Here is a 20,585-nt window from a genome sequence, read left to right as displayed (position 1 = left end):
CAGGCGGGTGAAGGCACTAGTCGTGCCGATATGAAACTAATTGGCCCAGAAACCATGCTCAATAACTGGGAAGCAACTCCTCTCCCCACAAGGAAGGAGTTTTGGTAGTTGACTTTTACAGCTTCTTTCTTTTGTACTTTGGGTTACTTTCAGGGTTGTAATCCGAATATCTTAGTATGATTGTTTTATTTTGACGTTAACCCTTCTATCCTTTCAAATTCAATGAAATGCAGTTCAGTTTCGTGTTAAATTTTGTATATTTTCCTTTTCCTAATTCCTGCCATTTTATTTCCATTTCAGTTTTGTTAATGCCGGCTTTAATAACATGACATGCATGCGAAATTCACGCCCAGATCTCAAAAGGCTGTCTAATTTCGAAATAATGCATCAAGAGGTCGAATATGATGAAGATAAGGTTTTTGATGAAATAAAAAGAGAGTTGGAACAATTTGAAAACAAGCCAAGGCCCAACCTCAATGAAACTGAGCCAATTAATATCGGAGGTCATGAAGAAGTCAGAGAAACAAAGATAAGCATTCACACTGAACAAAAAACCAGAGATGCCTTGATTCAACTTTTATTTGAGTATAGAGATGTGTTTGCCTGGTCTTATGATGATATGCCTGGTTTAAGCGTCGATTTAGTGGTTCATAAACTTCCCACGTATCCTGATTTTTTACCAGTCCAACAGAAGCAACGTAAATTTAAAACGGACATGAGTGATAAAATCAAAGAGGAAATAATGAAGCAATTGAGCGCCAATGTTATCAGAGCTGTACGATACACCACCTGGGTGGCAAATGTTGTGTCCGTGCTAAAGAAAGATGGAAAAACTAGAGTCTGTGTTGACTACAGAGACCTGAACAAAGCAAGTCCGAAGGATAATTTTCCTTTGCCGAACATCCATATTCTTGTAGATAATTGCGCAAAGCATGAGATACAGTCGTTCGTGGATTGCTATGCTGGGTACCACCAGATTCTAATGGATGATGGTGATGCAGAAAAGACCGCTTTCACCACTCCGTGGGGTACCTATTGTTACAGGGTCATGCCATTCGGTTTAAAGAATGCAGGGGCAACTTACATGAGGGCCATGACCACCATTTTTCATGACATGATGCACAAAGAGATTGAAGTATATGTCGATGATGTCATCATAAAATCAAAGACACAGGCTGACCACGTGAATGATTTGAAAAAGTTCTTCAAACGGCTTCGAAGGTATGACCTTAAGCTCAATCCAGCCAAATGTGCGTTTGGGGTTCCATCTGGGAAACTCCTCGGTTTTATAGTCAGTCGGAGAGGCATCGAATTGGATCCATCTAAGATAAAGTCCATTCGAGATCTGCCACCCCCGAAGAACAAAAAGGAGGTCATGAGTTTGCTCGGAAGGTTGAACTACATCAGTAGGTTCATTGCTCAGCTCACAACCACGTGCGAGCCCATCTTTAAGTTGCTGAAAAAGGATGCTGCAATCAAGTGGACAGACGATTGCCAAAATGCTTTTGACAGGATCAAAGATTATCTATCAAAACCCCCTGTACTGGTCCCACCTGAACCTGGTAGGCCTTTGTTTTTATATCTATCGGTGATGGATAATTCTTTTGGATGCGTTCTGGGGCAACATGATGTGACAGGCAAAAAGGAACAAGCAATATATTATTTGAGCAAGAAGTTCACAAATTATGAGGTTAAGTACACCCTTTTAGAAAGGACATGTTGTGCTTTGACTTGGGTCGCTCAGAAGTTGAGACATTATCTTTTGGCCTATACTACTTACCTCATATCCAGAATGGATCCTCTGAAGTATATTTTCCAAAAGCCAATGCCCACCGGCAGGCTCGCAAAATGGCAAATCCTGCTTACTGAGTTCGACATCGTCTATGTCACTCGCACTGCGATGAAAGCACAGGCTTTGGCCAATCATTTGGCAGAGAATCCAGTTGATGATGAGTACAAGCCACTTACCACATACTTCCCAGACGAAGAGGTCAACTCAATAGAGGAAGTAGTTCCAGACGACAACCCTCTATGGAAAATGTATTTTGATGGAGCTGTCAATATCAAAGGAGTTGGGATCGGGGCAATACTCATCTCACCTATTGGACAGTATTACCCTGCAACAGCCCGGCTTCGGTTCTTCTGTACCAATAATACGGCAGAATACGAAGCATGTATCATGGGTTTGAAAATGGCCCTCGATCTGGATGTGCATGAACTATTGGTTATGGGAGATTCTGACTTGCTTATCTGGCAAGCCCAAGGTGAATGGGAGACTCGAGACATCAAGCTTATTCCATACAGACAATGTGTAAAAGATTTAAGCAAAAGATTCAAATCCATCGAATTCAGGTACATTCCCAGGTTTCACAACGAGCTAGTCGATGCTTTGGCTACTTTAGCCTCGATGCTCCCTTATCCGGGAAACACCCATATCGATCCACTAGAAATCCAAGTTCGGAATCAACACGGTTACTGCAATACAATTGAGACAGAACCAGATGGTGAACCATGGTATCATGACATAAAACGATTCCTGAAAATGAGAGAATACCCAGAGCACGCCAAGGGAGATCAAAAAAGAACTATAAGGAGGCTCGCTAGCGGTTTCTTCCTGAATGGGGAAATTTTGTACAAAAGGACCCCGGATTTGAACTTGTTGAGATGCGTAGATGCAACAGAAGCTGAGCAGATCATGAGTGAAGTGCATTCGGGGGTATGCGGACCTCACATGAATGGATATGTTTTGGCGAAGAAGATTCTGCAGGCAGGGTATTATTGGCTTACAATGGAGCGAGATTGCTTCAGTTTTGTTCGCAAGTGTCACCAATGCCAGATTCATGGTGACCTGATTCACTCGCCACCTTCAGAGTTGCATCCCATGTCCTCTCCTTGGCCTTTCGTTGCTTGGGGAATGGATGTTATTGGGCCAATTGAGCCAAAGGCTTCAAATGGGCATAGATTCATTTTGGTTGCAATTGATTACTTCACCAAGTGGGTGGAAGCCGTCACTTTCAAAGCAGTCACCAAGAAAGCAGTGTTAGACTTTGTTCATTCCAACATCATCTGCCGCTTTGGTATCCCAAATACCATTATCACTGACAATGCAGCCAATCTCAATAGTCATTTGATGAAGGAGGTATGCGAGCAATTTAAAATTATGCATCACCATTCTACCCCTTACCGGCCAAAAGCCAATGGAGCCGTTGAAGCGGCGAACAAGAACATCAAGAAGATTCTTAGGAAAATGATCCAAGGCTCGAGACAATGGCATGAAAAGTTGCCTTTTGCTCTTCTGGGATACCGCACGACTGCTCGCACATCTGTTGGTGCAACTCCTTATCTGTTGGTATATGGGACAGAAGCTGTAATACCGGCTGAAGTCAAAATTCCCTCTCTTCGGATCATTGTGGAGTCAGAGATTGAAGATGCAGAATGGGTAAAGACCCGATTAGAACAACTAATGTTGATTGATGAGAAACGGCTAGCAGCAGTGTGCTTTGGCCAGTTATACCAGCAAAGAATGGCACGCGCTTACAACAAGAAAGTGCGTCCAAGGTACTTCGAGGTAGGCCAACTCGTTCTGAAACGCATTCTTCCACACCAAGTAGAAGCTAAAGGAAAGTTCGCCCCTAACTGGAAAGGACCCTACATCATCAAGAAAGTGTTACCAAAAGGGGCCTTGCACTTGGTAGATGAAGAAGGACGGGTACCAGACATGACTATTAATGCAGATGCAGTCAAAAGATATTATGTCTGATATATACCCACTGTGGAACTTTCGCACATGATTTTCTTAGATCGAGATGCCATTGCAACAAAAATCCATATTCCCAATATTCCAAAACTGGGCCAGAAGTTTGTTTTTATCTTACAGTTTTTCCTGTAGAAACAGATCCAAAGGTTGTAATTCATTTCAAGGTTCCTTTCGCCTTTTCCTGTTAAGAACTTCTGATCGATCTTTGAGAATACTTGAAGTCCCCATGCCAGGGGCATCAGCCAACCTTCCGCGTGTCGTATCTTAGTGAAAAAAAAGAAAAAAAAGAAAAAAAGAAAAGAAATGAGAGAGTCTTATCGGTGAAAACCCGTATGGGCACTGTAAGGCGACGGTGATTAGAGAAATGAGAGGGGTCAGTTAGCGAAAACCCGCAAAGGGCGCTACTAGCCGGATGAGGGTCTTCCATGCTCCGACATGAGCACAACTAAGACAGTTTCAAGATGAACATTTGCGACGTATTTTGAGAATTAGACTGCTCAGACAGATCAGGCGTCCAGTCCAAAATGCATGTCATGATTCATTGAAGTCGGCACATATCTCCAGATAAGTCTCCTTATTTCTCTCCCCGAAAGGGACACCTTTTATTTAGACACAATTCCTTTTTTATTTCCAATTGCTCTTCTATTCTTTTCCATAATTTTTCTTAGATTCCCTTCCGGTCTAATCTTGTATCAAAATCAAAGCAAAAATGGCTGCAAAAATGGCTACAGTTTCCCCGTAATACCGAGCATAATTTGGAGCATATACGGCATTGACGAAGGCAGGAATCCATATGTGATCTCTTTTGATAAGGCGGACAAAGTGTCTCAAAGAAACTAAAAAGGTCGCTTAAGCAAGACTTGCTTCATGGGAAAAGTTGATAAGCACTACAGACAGAAATTGGTTCTAGGTGAAAGACAATTAAGTTTGATTTTAAAGGAAAATTGCCTTGCCTTAGGGACAAGGATTAGCGGTACCATGGACATCCGGGTATGAAACAGCCGGGGGCAACGTCAGAAAGACAATGTCTCTAGAAAGTGATACAGAGTATTCGGGAACCTCGGTATCACACTGACAAAATCAGTTCTTCGACAGTGGAGGGTGAATTCAAACTACTAAGGGCATCAAGGCCACAAACCGACCACCACTCTAAAAACTCACAAATTTTTCTTTGTTTGAAGCAGGATCAAAGCGGTGCAAAATGGCGATTTTCAACGGGCGAATGTCACCAAAGGTAGGTTTCGTTAAAATCTCCACTTTCCTTTATTTGCAGCATGCATCACTACTGTTCATACCTCCCATTTTTGTAGCTTAACCCAGGTAGAACCATTTCGCCTAGGGGGATCCAGCTCATAGTTCCGGGTAGAAGTACTCTTCGCTCAGGTTGCTTTTCGTAGCTTAACCCAGGTAGAGCATTTTCACCTAGGGGGATCCAGCTCATAGTTCCGGGTAGAAGTACTCTTCGCTCAGGATGTTTTTCGTAGCTTAACCCAGGTAGAACCATTTCGCCTAGGGGAATCAGCTCATAGTTCTGGGTAGAAGTACTCTTCGCTCAGGTTACTTTTCGTAGCTTAACCCAGGTAGAACCTTTTCGCTTAGGGGGATCCAGTTCATAGTTCCGGGTAGAAGTACTCTTCGCTCAGGATGCTTTTCGTAGCTTAACCCAGGTAGAACATTTTCGCCTAGGGGGATCCAGTTCATAGTTCCGGGTAGAAGTACTCTTCGCTCAGGATGTTTTACGTAGTTTAACCCAGGTAGAACCTTTTTCGCCTAGGGGGATCCAGCTTATAGTTCCGGGTAGAAGTACTCTTCGCTCCTGTTATTTTTCGTAGCTTTTAACCCAGGTAGAACCATTTCGCCTAGGGGGATTCAGCTCATAGTTCCGGGTAGAAGTACTCTTCGCTCAGGTTACTTTTCGTAGCTTAACCCAGGTAGAACCTTTTCGCCTAGGGGGATCCAGTTCATAGTTCCGGGTAGAAGTACTCTTCGCTCAGGTTGCTTTTCGTAGTTTAACCCAGGTAGAACCTTTTCGCCTAGGGGGATCCAGTTCATAGTTACGGGTATAAGTACTCTTCGCCCAGGTTATTTTTCGTAGCTTAACCCAGGTAGAACCTTTTCGCCTAGGGGGATCCAGTTCATAGTTCCGGGTAGAAGTACTCTTCGCCCATGTTTGCTTAATTTGGTTTAATCCGGGTAGAAGTACTCTTTGTCCAGTCTTGTTTTTCATAGTTTAACCCAGGTAGAACTTTTTAGCCAAGGGGATTCAACATTCTTTTTCCCAGTAATATAGGGCGTCAACCCTTGGTTACATTTCCTTTTCAGTAATATAGGGCGTCAACCCTTGGTTACATTTCCTTTTCAGTAATACAGGGCGCCAACCCTTGGTTATATTTTCTTTTTAGTAATACAGGGCGCCAACCCCTGGTTACATTTGCTTTTCAGTAATACAGGGTGCCAATCCCTGGTTATATTTCCTTCTCAGTTCTACAGGGCACCAATCCCTGGTTATATTTCCTTTTCAGTAATACAGGGCACCAACCTCTGGTTACATTTCCTTTTCAGTATAGGGTACACCAATCCCCGATCTCCTTACCAGTATAGGCTACACCAATCCCTAGCTGTGTTATCCAACATAGGATACTTCATTCCCTAGTTGATTTGAGCTTAAATGCATGGTACACCACTCCCTGATATCATTGCCAATATAGGGTATCCCATTACCTTGCCACATTTTTCCAACATAAGGTACACCAATACTTAGTTGAGACATTCTTTTGGGATCATGACCTTTTCAGGATACACCATTCCCGTTTTTTTTTTATTTGCTTTAAATAAAGAAGTAGTTTAGAATTTTGTTACAATAACTCACGAAACTTTCCTAGTGAAAACTGGGGCAGAAAAATTTCGTTCATTTATTTGTTGTGATATCTGAGCAGGTTTTACCTCGAGGCACAGTGTTCGAGATGAACAAAAGAAAAAGTCTCAATCCAAAATAAAGAAAAGAAAAGGAAAAGAAAGGGAATCCACATGCAGAAGCAGATGGAAAGGATACGGACTATTCAAGACATGACTGAAGTTACGAGCTTCATATTTCCCGTTTTGCTCAGAAGAAGCCGTAGAAGAATGAACTAGCACTTACAGCTAGCAAGCATCAAGGTTCAGATCAGAGCTTGCATGAACAACCAGTCAAGATTCAAGATCAAGCTTCAAAATACTTATAGATAGGAATCTTGTAACTCATAGTTGATAGGCTTATTTAGTTTCTTTCAATTTTGATGTAATAGCAAGACCACAGACCGGAGCCTCGACGGAACATCACTCGACTCTCCAACTCATCATTCCATCACTTTTCTTGAACTACACGCGACCTGATTCTCTTATAACCCGGGATATGTAGGCTGTCCAAATCCAAGACTCGGTTGCACCTTTTTCTTTTATTTTCATCCTCTTTTGAGTAACGATACTGGTCAAAATTTAGTCACACGGCTCACTTTATCTTTGCCTGAAAACTTTTAATGTTTCCAAGCAAAGAGGGGCATGCTGTGAGTACCTAATTTTTTACCGTGCTTGAATATTTTCCGCTTTTCAGGCGTGTCCCCACTCAACCCCACTCCACTTTCCTTTGTCCTCCATGCTTGTCCCCCATACTTGTCCCCCATGCTTATATCCCCACACTTTGCTCCCCATTCCACTCTCCATTGTTCCCCACTCTTTGTCCTCCATGCTTGTCCCCTATCATAAACCCCATACCCATTTTTAGCTATTAAAAGACACACATAACACACACAAAGAAAAGGAGGAGAACATCACAGAACCCTCCCCCGCTTTGAAAAACCTAGCAACGCCTGTCTCCTCCCAGAGTTTCATCCATTTTCTTTCTCTGAAGAACACACACCTCACCCAAAAAATTAAAACAAAAAAAAAAAAATTGCCGCCTCCTTCAAGGACTCAAATCCTCTCCGCCAAAGCAGCGACCACTATCGCAGTCCTCTATCACTTTCTTTGCCAAAGCTTAAATAAATTACAAAGCAGAGATAGATTAAACATTGAGGATAAGTTTCGGGTTAGATCTAACTCCGATCAAGCTTGCCGTTGAGGTTTTGAGTTGCCGGTTCCGTCCGGATTCACCGGCAAAAGCTTCGGTAAGAGGTTCACTCTTGTTCGAATTTTGAAAGAAGCAGTCAAGCAATTGTAAAGGTTCATTCTCTTCTACTCTTAAATAAATTTCGTAACTTCGACTAACCTTAACGGTGTTTTATTGAGTTACCTGTTTAATTATGTTAATGTGAGATGAACGAAACTACGTTGGCCACGTTAATTTTGATAGTTTCTGTTTTCATTAATGTGTTAATGAGGGTTCTGTTTCGATGAAATTTAGTACTAAAACTTGGTAAGGTTTGCTACTTAAAACTTTAGTTTCATATGTTTACTTGCATTAAACATGGATTTCACGTTGATATTTTCTTATTCTGATTTAAAAAGTTGATCTCCAAAAGTTTGCTCTTGATGTTGTTTCTTTTAATCTTTTCTATAATGCACATGTGAGGCCCATTACCATTCTTTTGTGCTGATTAGTGTAGTTAAATAGCTTTTTTTTGGTGTAAAGGAAAAGCAAAGCAGCTTTAACTTTGATAAGGATACTGTAATCTTACTGATTTATCTTTGTTAATTTTACTTGTTAATTGCTCTATATTTCTCTACACATCCTAAAACTGCTACATTTTTGTTTCTTTATGTTTTTTTTAAGCTAGGGATAATGTTGTGTTCTTACAACGCTTGATACGGTTTAGGTACTTTAGGCGTGATTTAATAATAAATCATCGTGACCATAGGTACGGTTTCTGTGGCATGGTCACGATCAATAAATCCAAATTCGGGTGTGCATTTCATGTGCCCCGAACGTAACTTCTAATAGTAATAAAAATAAATATGTCGTAAATCGCGGGTGCATTTCATGTGGTGCGGTTTGCAATATGAACCAAAATGACAAGTGTACGACATCGTGACTTGTTCCAGAAATAATTTCATAAATATTAAATGCGGTTCAAAAGTAAAAAATACACAATAGGTTTCAAACATGCAATAAATCAGATAATTAAGCCAAATATAGTCAAATAAAGCGACCGTGCTAGAACCACGGGACTCGGAGAATGCCTCACACCTTCTCTCCGGTCAACAGAATTCCTTACTTGGACTTTGTTTTTGTAGACCAATAATAATAGAGTCAAACCTTCCTTTGACTAGGGATTCAAATAAAAGGTGACTTGGAACACCCCCAAAACTCAATTCCAAGTGGCGACTCTGTAAGTAAAATAATCTTTATTCAAGTTTGTCACTTTAATTGGAGAGACTCTTTAACCCACCATCCATAACACATATTCATGTCTTTTCGGGGGGCATAAAAGGGGTGTGACAAGGCCCACGTCTCGGAATCGGGTAGAAGTCACAAAATATGAACACCCATTTACTCATGAGTCCAACCATATAAAAATTAATCGAATCTCACCTCAAATCGCCTTTCAAAACTCAAAATTTTAGTCTAGGAAGTTTATACCATTTTCCCCCAAATTTCTGACTCATATCCATAATTAGATGATGAAAATAGTAATAGATTCATGAAATATAGTCCAATCCGGGTTAGAATCACTTACCCCAACAATTTCCTTGAAGAACCCTCGAACAATCGCCTCACACCGAGCTCTCAAGGTCCCAAAATTAAAAATGGAAAACTAACCCTCGAACTTGATCTTTTCTGTCCAGCGATTCCGCATCTGTGCACCTACTATCGCATCTGCGACTCCGCACCTGCGGAATTTCCCTCGCATGTGCGGAAATGACTTAAGGGGGATGGGTCCGTATCTGCGATGAAGGGGTCGCACCTGCAGAACCTGGTCCGCTTCTGCGGTCTCACTTCGCACTTGCGCTCCTTTGGCGCATCTGCAGGCATCGCAGATGCATAAATTTGCCTCGCACCTGCGACCCCTGAGCACCTACCCCACTCCGCTTCTGCGATAGACCTTGCGCATGTGCGATCCCGCACCTGCGGTCTCCCCACCGCAGGTGCAAAACACCAGAAACCAGAAAACTTCAACCTTTTGCCTAAGTCCAATTTCAATCCGTTAAGCATCCAAAATACACCCGAGGCCCCCGAGACCCCAACCAAACATACCAACAAGTCCTCAAACACCATACGAACTTAGTTGAACCCTCAAATCACATCAAATAACGCTAAAAACACGAATCACCCTCCGATTCAAACTTAATGAACTTTGAAACTTCAAACTTCTAAAACCGATGTCGAAACCTATCAAACCACGTCCGATTGACCTCAAATTTTGCACACAAGTCATATTCAGTCTTACGGACCTACTCCAACTTCCGGAATCGGAATCCGACCCCGATATCAAAAGTGCAGTACCGGTCAAAATCTCCAAAAAATTGACTTTCACCAATTAAAGCCTAAATCAGCTACGGACCTCCAATTCATAGTCCGGACACGCTCCTAAGTCCAGAATCACCCAACGGAGCTAACAGAACCGACAAAACTCTATTCCGGAGTCGTCTTCACACAGTTCCAACTATAGTCAAAAATCCTGAGACTTAAGCTTCCGTTTCGGGACTAAGTGTTCCAAAACACTCCGAGAACACAACCAAAGCCTCCCGGAAAGTCATATAACAGGAAGAGATACGGGGAAAGCAGTAAACAGGGGATCGGGGCTATAACTCTCAAAATGACCGTCCAGGTCCTCCCCCTCTTAAAACAATCGTTCGTCCTCAAACGAGTATAAAGACATACCTGAAGAGGTGAAAAGATGAGGATAACGGCTGCGCATCTCCCGCTCGGTCTCCCAAGTCACCTCCTTGACCGGCTGACCCCTCCACTAAACCTTCACGGAAGTAATGTTCTTTGACCTCAGCTTTCGAACCTGCCTATCCAAAATAGCCACTGGCTCCTCAACATAAGATAGATCCTTGTCCAACTGGACTGAGCTAAAATCCAGCACATGAGACAGATCACCGTGATACTTTCGAAGCATAGAAACATGGAATATTGGATGAACTCCTGCTAGACTGGGAGGTAAGGCAAGCTAACAAGCAACCTCCTCAACATGCCGCAACACCTCAAAGGGACCAATGAACCTTGGGCTCAGCTTGCCCTTCTTCCTGAACCTCATAACTCCCTTCATAGGCGAAACCCGGAGCAAGACCCGCTCTCTAACCATGAATGCAACATCGCGAACCTTTCGATCTACATAACTCTTCTGCCTGGACTGGGCTGTGCGAAGTCGATCCTAAATCATATTCACCTTATCCAGGGCATCCTGAACCAAGTTTGTACCCAATAATCTAGCCTCGCCCGGCTCGAACCAACCCACTGGAGATCGATACCGCCTACCATACAGAGCCTCATACGGTGCCATCTAGATGCTCGACTCATAACTGTTGTTGTAAGCAAACTCCGCAAGTGGCAATAACTGATCCCAAGAACCTCCAAAATCTATCACACACGCACGAAGCATATCCTCTAATATCTGAATAGTGCGCGTGGACTGTCCGTCCGTCTGAGGGTGAAATATTATGCTCAGCTCCACTCGAGTACCCAACTCATACTATACGGCCCTCCAGAACCGTGATGTAAATTGCGTACCCCAGTCAGAGATGATAGATACTGGTATGCCATGAAGTCTGACGATCTCGCGGATATAAATTCGAGCCAGCTGCTCGAAAGAATAGGTAGTCATCACAGGAAGGAAATGAGCTGACTTGGTTAGCCTATCCACAATCACCCAAACTGCATCAAACCTCCGCTGAGTCCGTGGGAGTCCAACAACGAAATCCATAGTGATCCGCTCCCATTTTCACTCCGAAATCTCTAACTTCTGAAGTAATCCACCTGGCCGCTGATGCTCATACTTCACCTACTGGAAATTTAGACACCGAGCTACATACTCCACTATGTCCTTTTTCATCCTCCACCAGTAATGTTGCCTCAAGTATTGGTATATCTTCGCGGCACCTGGATAAATGGAGTACCGCGAGCTGTGAGCCTCCTAGAGAATCAACTCACGCAAACCAACTACATTGGGCACACATAGCCTGCCCTGCATCCTCAATGCACTATTATCCCCAATAGTGACATCCTAAGTATCAGCATGCTGAACCGTGTCCTTAAGGACAAGCAGATGGGGGTCATCACATTGACGCTCCCTGATACGATCATAAAGAGAATACTGAGAGACCACACAAGCCAATACTCGACTCGGATAAGAAATATCTAATCTCACAAACTGGATGGTTAAGGCATGAACATCCAACGCCAATGGCCTCTCAGCTGCTGGTAGATATGTTAAACTCCTCAAATGCTCTGCTCGGCGACTCAAGGCATCGTCCACCATATTGGCCTTCCCCGGATGGTAGAAAATGGTGATATCATAGTCCTTAAGTAGCTCCAACCACCTCCGCTGATGCAAGTTAAGATTCTTTTGCTTGAACAGATCCTGCAAACTCCGATGATAGGTGTAAATCTCACAAGGGACACTGTACAAATATTGCCGCCAAATCTTCAAGGCATGAATAATAGCTGCTAACTCAAGGTCATGGAAAGGATAGATCTTTTCATGCACCTTCAGCTGTCTGGATGCGTAGGCAATCACCTTACCGTCCTGCATCAACACCGCACCGAGACCAATCCGCGATGCATTACAATATACAGTATAAGACCCCGAACCTGTATGCAATACTAATACTGGGGCTGTAGTCAAAGCTGTCTTGAGCTTCTGAAAGCTCTCCTCACACTCCTCTGTCCACCTGAACGGGGCACCCTTCTAGGTCATCCTGGTCATAGGTGCTGCAATAGATGAGAATCCCTCTACAAAACAACGGTAATACCCCGCCAAACCAAGAAAACTCCGGATCTCTATAGTTGATGACGGTCTAGGACAAATTTGCACTGCCTCCACCTTATTCGGATCCACCTTGATCCCATCACTCAATACTACATGACCCAAGAATGCCATTGAGTCTAGTCAAAACTCACACTTTGAAAATTTTGCATATAACTTCTTTTCTCTCAAGGTCTGAAGTACAGTCCTCAGGTGCTGTTCATGATCCTCCCGAGTCCGGGAGTACACCAGAATGTCGTCAATAAACACAATGATGAAAGAGTCAAGATAAGGCCAGAACACACTGTGCATCAAGTGTATAAAAGCTGTTAGGGAATTGGTCAGCCAGATGACATCATAAGGAACTCTTAGTGACTATACCAAGTCCTGAAAGCAATCTTCGGGATATCTGGCTCCCAAATCTTCAACTGATGATAACCGGAACATAAATCAATCTTGGAAAATACCCTGGCACCCTGTAGCTGATCAAATTGTGATGACCCAAAATATCATCTTTAAATTTAATAAGTAATTCTGTATTCTAAGACCTCAAAAAGCACTAATTATCATTTCTCAACTTGCGCGCGTAGTCCGTAAAATTTTTTGGAAAGTTTTTATGCAAAAAAATGGATTAAAATGTGAAATAAAGCCTTAAAACTCAACTGAGTTAACTTTGGTCAACATTTTGAGCAAACAGACCCAGATCAGTATTTTGACAATTCTGGTAGCTCTGTATCGTAATTTGGGACTTAGACGTATGCCCGAAATTTAATTTGGAGGTCCCTAGCTCAAGTTATGACCATTTAACGAAAATTAGTAATTTAAAGCTAAAGATTTCCAAGTTTGACCACGGGGTTGACTTTTTGATATCAAAGTCGGAATCCAATTCCGAAAATTTTCATAGCTCCTTTATGTCATTTATGACTTGTGTGCAAAAGTTGAGATCAATCAGACTTGATTCGATAGGTTTCGGCATCAAATGTAGAAGTTGGAAATTTCATAAGGCTAAAGTTTCAAGTGAGTTCGCACAAGACCAACTCCAAATGAGCATAACTCTCATGATACAAAGTTTTATATGGTGTATTACCTATCAAATGAAAGATCATTGAGTCTAGTTTCTAACGCTTCAAATCGTTCGTCATTTGGCATTCCTACAAGAAGTTATGACCAAATTACCAAAAGCTGGAAAAATGTAATTATGCGGCAAATTGTGCGACCGCAAATCAATTATGCGAGCCGCAAAATGGTCGCCGATCTGTCCAGCGCACACCACTTCTAGGCATAAGTTTTGCGATCCATTGTGCGACCCGCATACCTATTTGGCGGTGCATTGTGCGATCGCATACCTATTTTTGGAGGGGTAATTTTTTAATTTTCATAACCCAACCCCATTTTGATAAATAGGTTTTGGGGCATATTTTGGGGCAATTTGATGATTTTAGAGAGAAGTGAGAGTGTTCTAGAGAGAGGAAGTAGATAAAGTGTTTTGTTCATCAAATTCTTGTTCAAGCCTAGAAATCCAACAAGAAATCCCTCAAGTTCTTCATCAAAGAGGTAAGGTTCTAACCCCTAATCTTTAATTTTGAGTTTGGGTAATGATGAGTGATTAAGTGTATGATTCTTGGGGTAAGTGTTCCTTATCTTATATTGATTATATTTCATGATTCCATACTCCTTTACATCATGAATCCGTGAATTTAGGTAAGAAAAATTAGATTTTTATAAAATCTTCCAAAAACGAAAATTTAAGATTTGAAGGTCCATTTGATATCGGAATTGGATAATTTTTATATGGTTGAACTCGTAGCGGAATGGGTGTTCGGATTTTGCAAGTTTTTTCAGGATTTGAGACGTGGGTCTCCCTGTCGAATATTTAAATAAATTTTGAATTTTTATCCGAAAAATTAGTAAATTCATATGGAATTAATTCCTATGATTCGTATTGAGTATATCAAATTATTTGTGAATAGATTTGAAGCTTTTGGAGACAAATTTAAAAGAAAAGGTTGTGGTCGAGTAATTGATTGGAATTTGCAAAGTGAGGTAAGTGTCATGGTTAACCTTGACTTGAGGGAATAGAACCCTTAAACTATTTGTTATGTGAAATGCATGTGAACGACGTATAGGCGAGGTGACGAGTGTCTATACGTCGTCAAATTAATTGTTTGTATTATTACTTGAAACATCATAAATCATTTTAAATCATGAATTAATTATTATAATAATTATTTCTCTCATATTATTTATCAAATATTAATTCTTGAATTCCTGCATTAATTGTTACATGCTATTTGAATTATGTGTCTTAATTGTTATTTGACATTTAGCATATTAAATATTAAACTGCCTATTTTCTCCATGGTTTCCATAATAATTTGCTATTTGTCATTGTTTGTTTCATAATTAAATCATAATTATTGTATGCTTGTTGTCTTATAATTTTATATTAATTGTTGCATTTATTTGGGAAATTTCTTCTATAAGAATTAGTAAATGAATATGTTGGAGGAGCGGGTTGCACGACGCAACAGAATTGATTGAAATGGATATATTGGAGGATCGGGTTGCACGCCGCAACAGACTTATTAAAAGTCCATATTGGAGGATCGGGTTGCACGCCGCAAAAGACTTATTAAAAGTCCATATTGGAGGATCGGGTTGCACGCCGCAAAGACTTATTAAAAGTCCATATTGGAGGATCGGGTTGCACGCCGCAACAGACTTATTAAAAGTCCATTTTGGAGGATCGGGTTGCACGCCGCAACAGACTTATTAAAAGTCCATATTGGAGGATCGGGTTGCATGCTGCAACAGACTTATTAAAAGTCAATATTGGAGAATCGGGTTGCACGCCGCAACAGACTTATTAAAATGAATATATTAGAGGAGCGGGTTGCACGCCGCAATAGAATTGAATATGAATATATTGAGAGAGCGGGTTGCACGCTGCAACGGAAATTGATGGAAATGATAATTGGTTATGACTGCTGAGTTGGCTTCAATTATTATAAATGAGTTACCTGATTATTTCTACTGTTTGTTGTTGTTACTAATATTGTGTACAGGTTAATGTAAGTGACCTGCCTTAGCCTCGTCACTACTTCGTCGAGGTTAGGCTCAGCACTTACTAGTACATGGGGTCGGTTGTACTGATACTACACTCTGCACTTCTTATGCAGATTTCAGAGTTGGTCCCAGCGGTGTACCATAGACTTGCTCGGATTTCAGCTACTCAGAGGATACTTGAGGTATAACTGCACGACGTTCGCATTTCTAAAGTCTCCGTCTACTTTACTTTAGCTGTGTGTTTGTTTCTAGACAGCTTTATTTTATTCAGACCTTTATTTGTATTATTATAGAAGCTCGTGCACTTGTGATACCAATTCTGGGATGGTATTTAGACACCGTTATTTTTAAGGATTATTCACTACATTTCAGACTTTACTTCCGCATTTATTCTTTGTTATTAATAAATTTAAAAATTATTTTAAAAATGGATAATATTATTCTAACGTTGGCTTGCCTAGCAAGTGAAATGTTAGGCGCCATCACGGTCCGAAGGTGGGAATTTCGGGTTGTGACATCTAAGGGGGCACTACCAAGTGACAATGGATACCTGTTCTTTACTGTAACTTTGTTCAACTGGCGATTATCAATGCACATACGCATAGAACCATATTTCTTCTTCACAAACAAGACAGGAGCACCCTAAGGTGACAGACTGGGCAGAATGAAGCCCTTATTAAGCAACTCTTGTAACTGCTCCTTCAACTCCTTCAACTCAGGAGGAGCCATACGATACGGAGGAAGAGAGATGGGATGAGTGCCCGGCAACAAATCAATGCCGAAATCAATATCTCTATCGGGCGGCATGCCTAGAAAATCAGCTGGAAACACATCTTGAAATTCCCTCACTACTGGGACTGACTCAACTGTAAGGGCATCAATACTGACATCTCTAACATAAGCTAGATACGCGTCACACCCCTTCTCAACCATTTGTTGAGCTTTAAGAAATGAAATAACTCTGCTGGGAGTATACTCTAAGGTACCACTCCACTCTAATCACGGTAATCCTGGCATAGCCAGTGTCACACTCTTAGCGTGACAATCAAGAAAAGCATAATGGGGCGACAACCAGTCCATGCCTAAGATAATATCAAAGTCTACCATACTGAGCAATAATAAATCGGCTCTGGTCTCAAAACCACTAAGAGCAATCAAACACGACTAATACACGCTGTCCACAACAAGAGAATCTCCCACAGGAGTAGACACATAAATAGGAGAACTCAAGGAGTCCCGAGATACGCCCAAATACGGGGAGAAATAAGAGGACACATAGGAATATATAGAGCCTGGATCAAATAAGACCGACACATCTCTATGACAGATCGGAACAATACCTATAATGACAGAGTCGGAAGCAACTGCCTCTGTACGAGCCGGAAGAGCATAATATTTGGCCTGGCCTCGCCCTCTAGGGCGACCTCCACCTCGAGCTGGCTGAGCAGGTGGGGTGGTAGCTGGTGCTGGAATCAGAGCCTGAGGACCCAATGGAGCATATGGTGGCTGAGAAGTCTGTGGAGGTGCACCCTTCCTAAGTCTGGGGCATTCCCTCACCATATGGCGAGTGTCGCCACACTCAAAACAAGCTCTCGGAGAGCATGGCTGTTGTGATTGGCTCGGGCTAGGTTTGCTGGACTGATCGCTAAAAGCACCCCGTGCAGGAGGCACACTAGACACTGGTGGTGCATAATAAGGCTCCTAGGGCCTAGAAGGGACTGGAATACCACTGGCGGCTGGAAGAGCTAAATGAACGGGGCGACTCTCATAGCCCCTACCATGGCAAACTACAGTTGGGGCACGAGTACCACTATAAGTGCCAGACTCTCGGGACCTCTTGGCCTCCCTTTCCTCTCTATCCCGAGCGAGCATGCCCTCTAATCTCCTAGCAATACTCACAACCTATTGGTAAGAAATATCCATCTCCAACTCCCAGGCCATACTAATCCTGATACTGGGGTGGAGTCCCTCAATAAACCGACGAACCCTCTCTCGAACTGTGGCAACTAAGGCCGGTGCATGTCAGGCTAAATCACTGAAACGAACTGCATTCTCTGACACAGTCATAGCACCTTGCCGCAGCTACTCAAACTTCGCACGCCATGCGTCCCTGAGGCTCTGAGGGACATACTCTCTCAAAAACATATCCGGGAACTGAGTCCATGTAAGTGAATCTACCTCAACCGGACTACTCAACTCATAAGCACGCCACCACTGATAGGCTGCTCCTCTAAGCTGGAATGCAGTAAAGGAAACCCCACTCGACTCCGCTACACCCATAGTACGGAGAATACGGTGACATTCCTCCAGAAAACCCCGGGCATCCTTTGACGCCAATCCACTGAAGGTAGGAGGGTGGTACTTCTTGTACCTCTCAAGTCTGAGCTGCTCTGCCTCAGAAACTATTGCCCTAACCTCGGGATGAATTGGAGCTACCGGCTGTACTAGTATGATCTATGGATCCTGGTCTACCTGAACTCGTTGCTCTGGGTACCGACGACGGGAGTTTGTGCTCCTCCCCCGGCCTAAGATGTGGAAGGACCAAGTGGAATCAATCCAGCCTGAGCTAAGGTGCTGAACGTGCTCAGAAACTTAGCTAGAGTCTCCTGGAGGGCTAGTGCAGCAACATGTATCTCAGGTGTCTACCCTCCGGCTGGAGCTACTGGGGGCTCCTTTGTGGCAGTGCGTGCAGGTGCTCTGGCTGCACCACGTGGACATCCTCGGTCTCTACCCCGGCCCCGGCCTCTCGCAGCTCTAGTAGGTGGCGCGGGTGCCTGGTCATCAGATCCACCTGTACATGTCCTTACCATCTGTGAGAGAATAGAATACAGAAGTTTAGAGTTTCGAAGTCAACAATTTTGCACGACAAGGAATAAAAGAAGTGAAATTTTTCCTAACAGTTCCATAGCCTTTCGAAGATAAGTACAGACGTCTCCGTACCGATCCGCGAGACTCTAATAAAAAGGCTTGTGACTCACGGCACCTATGAACCTAGAGCTCTGATACCAACTTGTCACGACCCAAACTCCCTCCGTATAACGTCGTGACGGCACCTAGTCTCTACGACTAGGTAAGCCTAACAAATTACAAAAAATAACAAAACGAAGGTAAAACTTGGCAACTAACAACAATGGATAACTGAATAACTAGTAACAATGCCGCTCGATATGTACAATAACCAATACTCTATAAATACACAGTCTTTCCAAAATCCGAAACATCGTAAGTCACAAGCTACAGAAAGAAAATAGCATCTCTATACACCAGAGTCTAATAAAAGGAATATAGGAAGTGTTTGACATAGGGGAGAATAGAGGGGGACTCTTAGGTCTGCGGACGCGGCAGATGTACCTTAAAGTCTTTGTACAGCAGCAAATACTCTCAGCTAATAGTGGGGCTGATAAGAAGTGCCTGGATATACACACAAAAAAATATATGCAGAAGAGTAGCATGAGTACACCATAACGGTACCCAGTAAGTGCCAAGCCTAACCTCGATCGAGTAGTGAGGAGGTCAGGTCAGGCCCACTGGTATATAATAAATAAAGCGGGGGAATATAACAGTATATTAAGAGACTGGAATTTAACAAAAGAAAAACACATCAAAAATAGCAGTACAACACAGGGGTAAACAACTGGGGATCTCCCGAGATACCATCTCGTAGTCCCGAAGTAAAGAAGCAAAGAGATATCTCGAGGTACCGCCTCGTAGTCTCAAAAGTAAATGTGCAGGGAGAACTCCCGAGGTACCACCTCATAGTCTCAAAAGTAAATATGCAGGGAGAACTCCCGAGGTACCGCCTCGTAGTCTCAAAAGTAAATATACAGGGAGAACTCCCGAGGTACCGCCTCGTAGTCTCAAAAGTAAATGTGCTAAGAGAACTCTCGAGGAACCGCCTCGTAGTCTCAAAAGTAAACACACAGCTCAAACCGATAAATACGACAGTTAACAACAAGATTTCTACAGTTATACTGATAAAGAACAAGAAAAAGCAGGAAATCAACTAAGCATGCTTCACAGAGTTCAAATAAGCAGTTAAAGTACGTAGACATGCGATATTAGACTAAACGGGATAACTACACATATTGGAATAGCTCAATTAAGAATGAAAACAGATTAATACTCATTTAAACGGTATAACTCAAATTAAAGGAAAAACAGGTTACTACTCAGTAAAATAAATCGGGTTTTACAACAAATAGCATGTGTACATACTCGTTACCTCACGTACACGGCGCTCACATATCACAACAGTACCAAATCCTAAGGGGATTTCCCCCACACAAGGTTAGGCAAGCCACTTACCTCGAACCAAGCTCAATCAATCGGTAACGATGCCTTTTCCACGAATATCCGACTCCGAATGGCCCAAATCTAGCCAAAATCAATTACATACCATAAATACAACTATAAGAAACTAATCTAATTAATGAAATCAAAACTAAAGCAAGAAATTAGAAAATCGCCCAAAAAAGTCGACCCGGGCCCACGTCTCGGAATCGGGTAGAAGTCACAAAATATGAAGACCCATTCACTCACGAGTCCAACCATATAAGAATTACTCGAATCCGACCTCAAATCGCCTTTCAAAACTCAAAATTTTAATCTAGGAAGTTTATACCATTTTTCCCCAAATTTTCAACTCAAATCCCTAATTAGATGATGAAAATAGTAATAGATTCATGAAATATAGTCCAATCCGGGTTAGAATCACTTACCCCAACAATTTCCTTGAAGAACCCTCAAAGAATCGCCTCACACCGAGCTTTCAAGGTCCCAAAATTGAAAATGGAAAACAAACCCTCGAACTTGATCTTTTCTGCCCAGCGATTCCGCATCTGCGGACCTACTGTCGCACCTGCGGAATTTCCCTTGCAGGT

The sequence above is a fragment of the Nicotiana tabacum genome, chromosome 14, assembly GCF_000715075.1.
Source record: "Nicotiana tabacum cultivar K326 chromosome 14, ASM71507v2, whole genome shotgun sequence".
Classification (NCBI taxonomy): Eukaryota; Viridiplantae; Streptophyta; class Magnoliopsida; order Solanales; family Solanaceae; genus Nicotiana; species Nicotiana tabacum.
Note: the sequence above shows the minus strand (reverse complement) of the source record.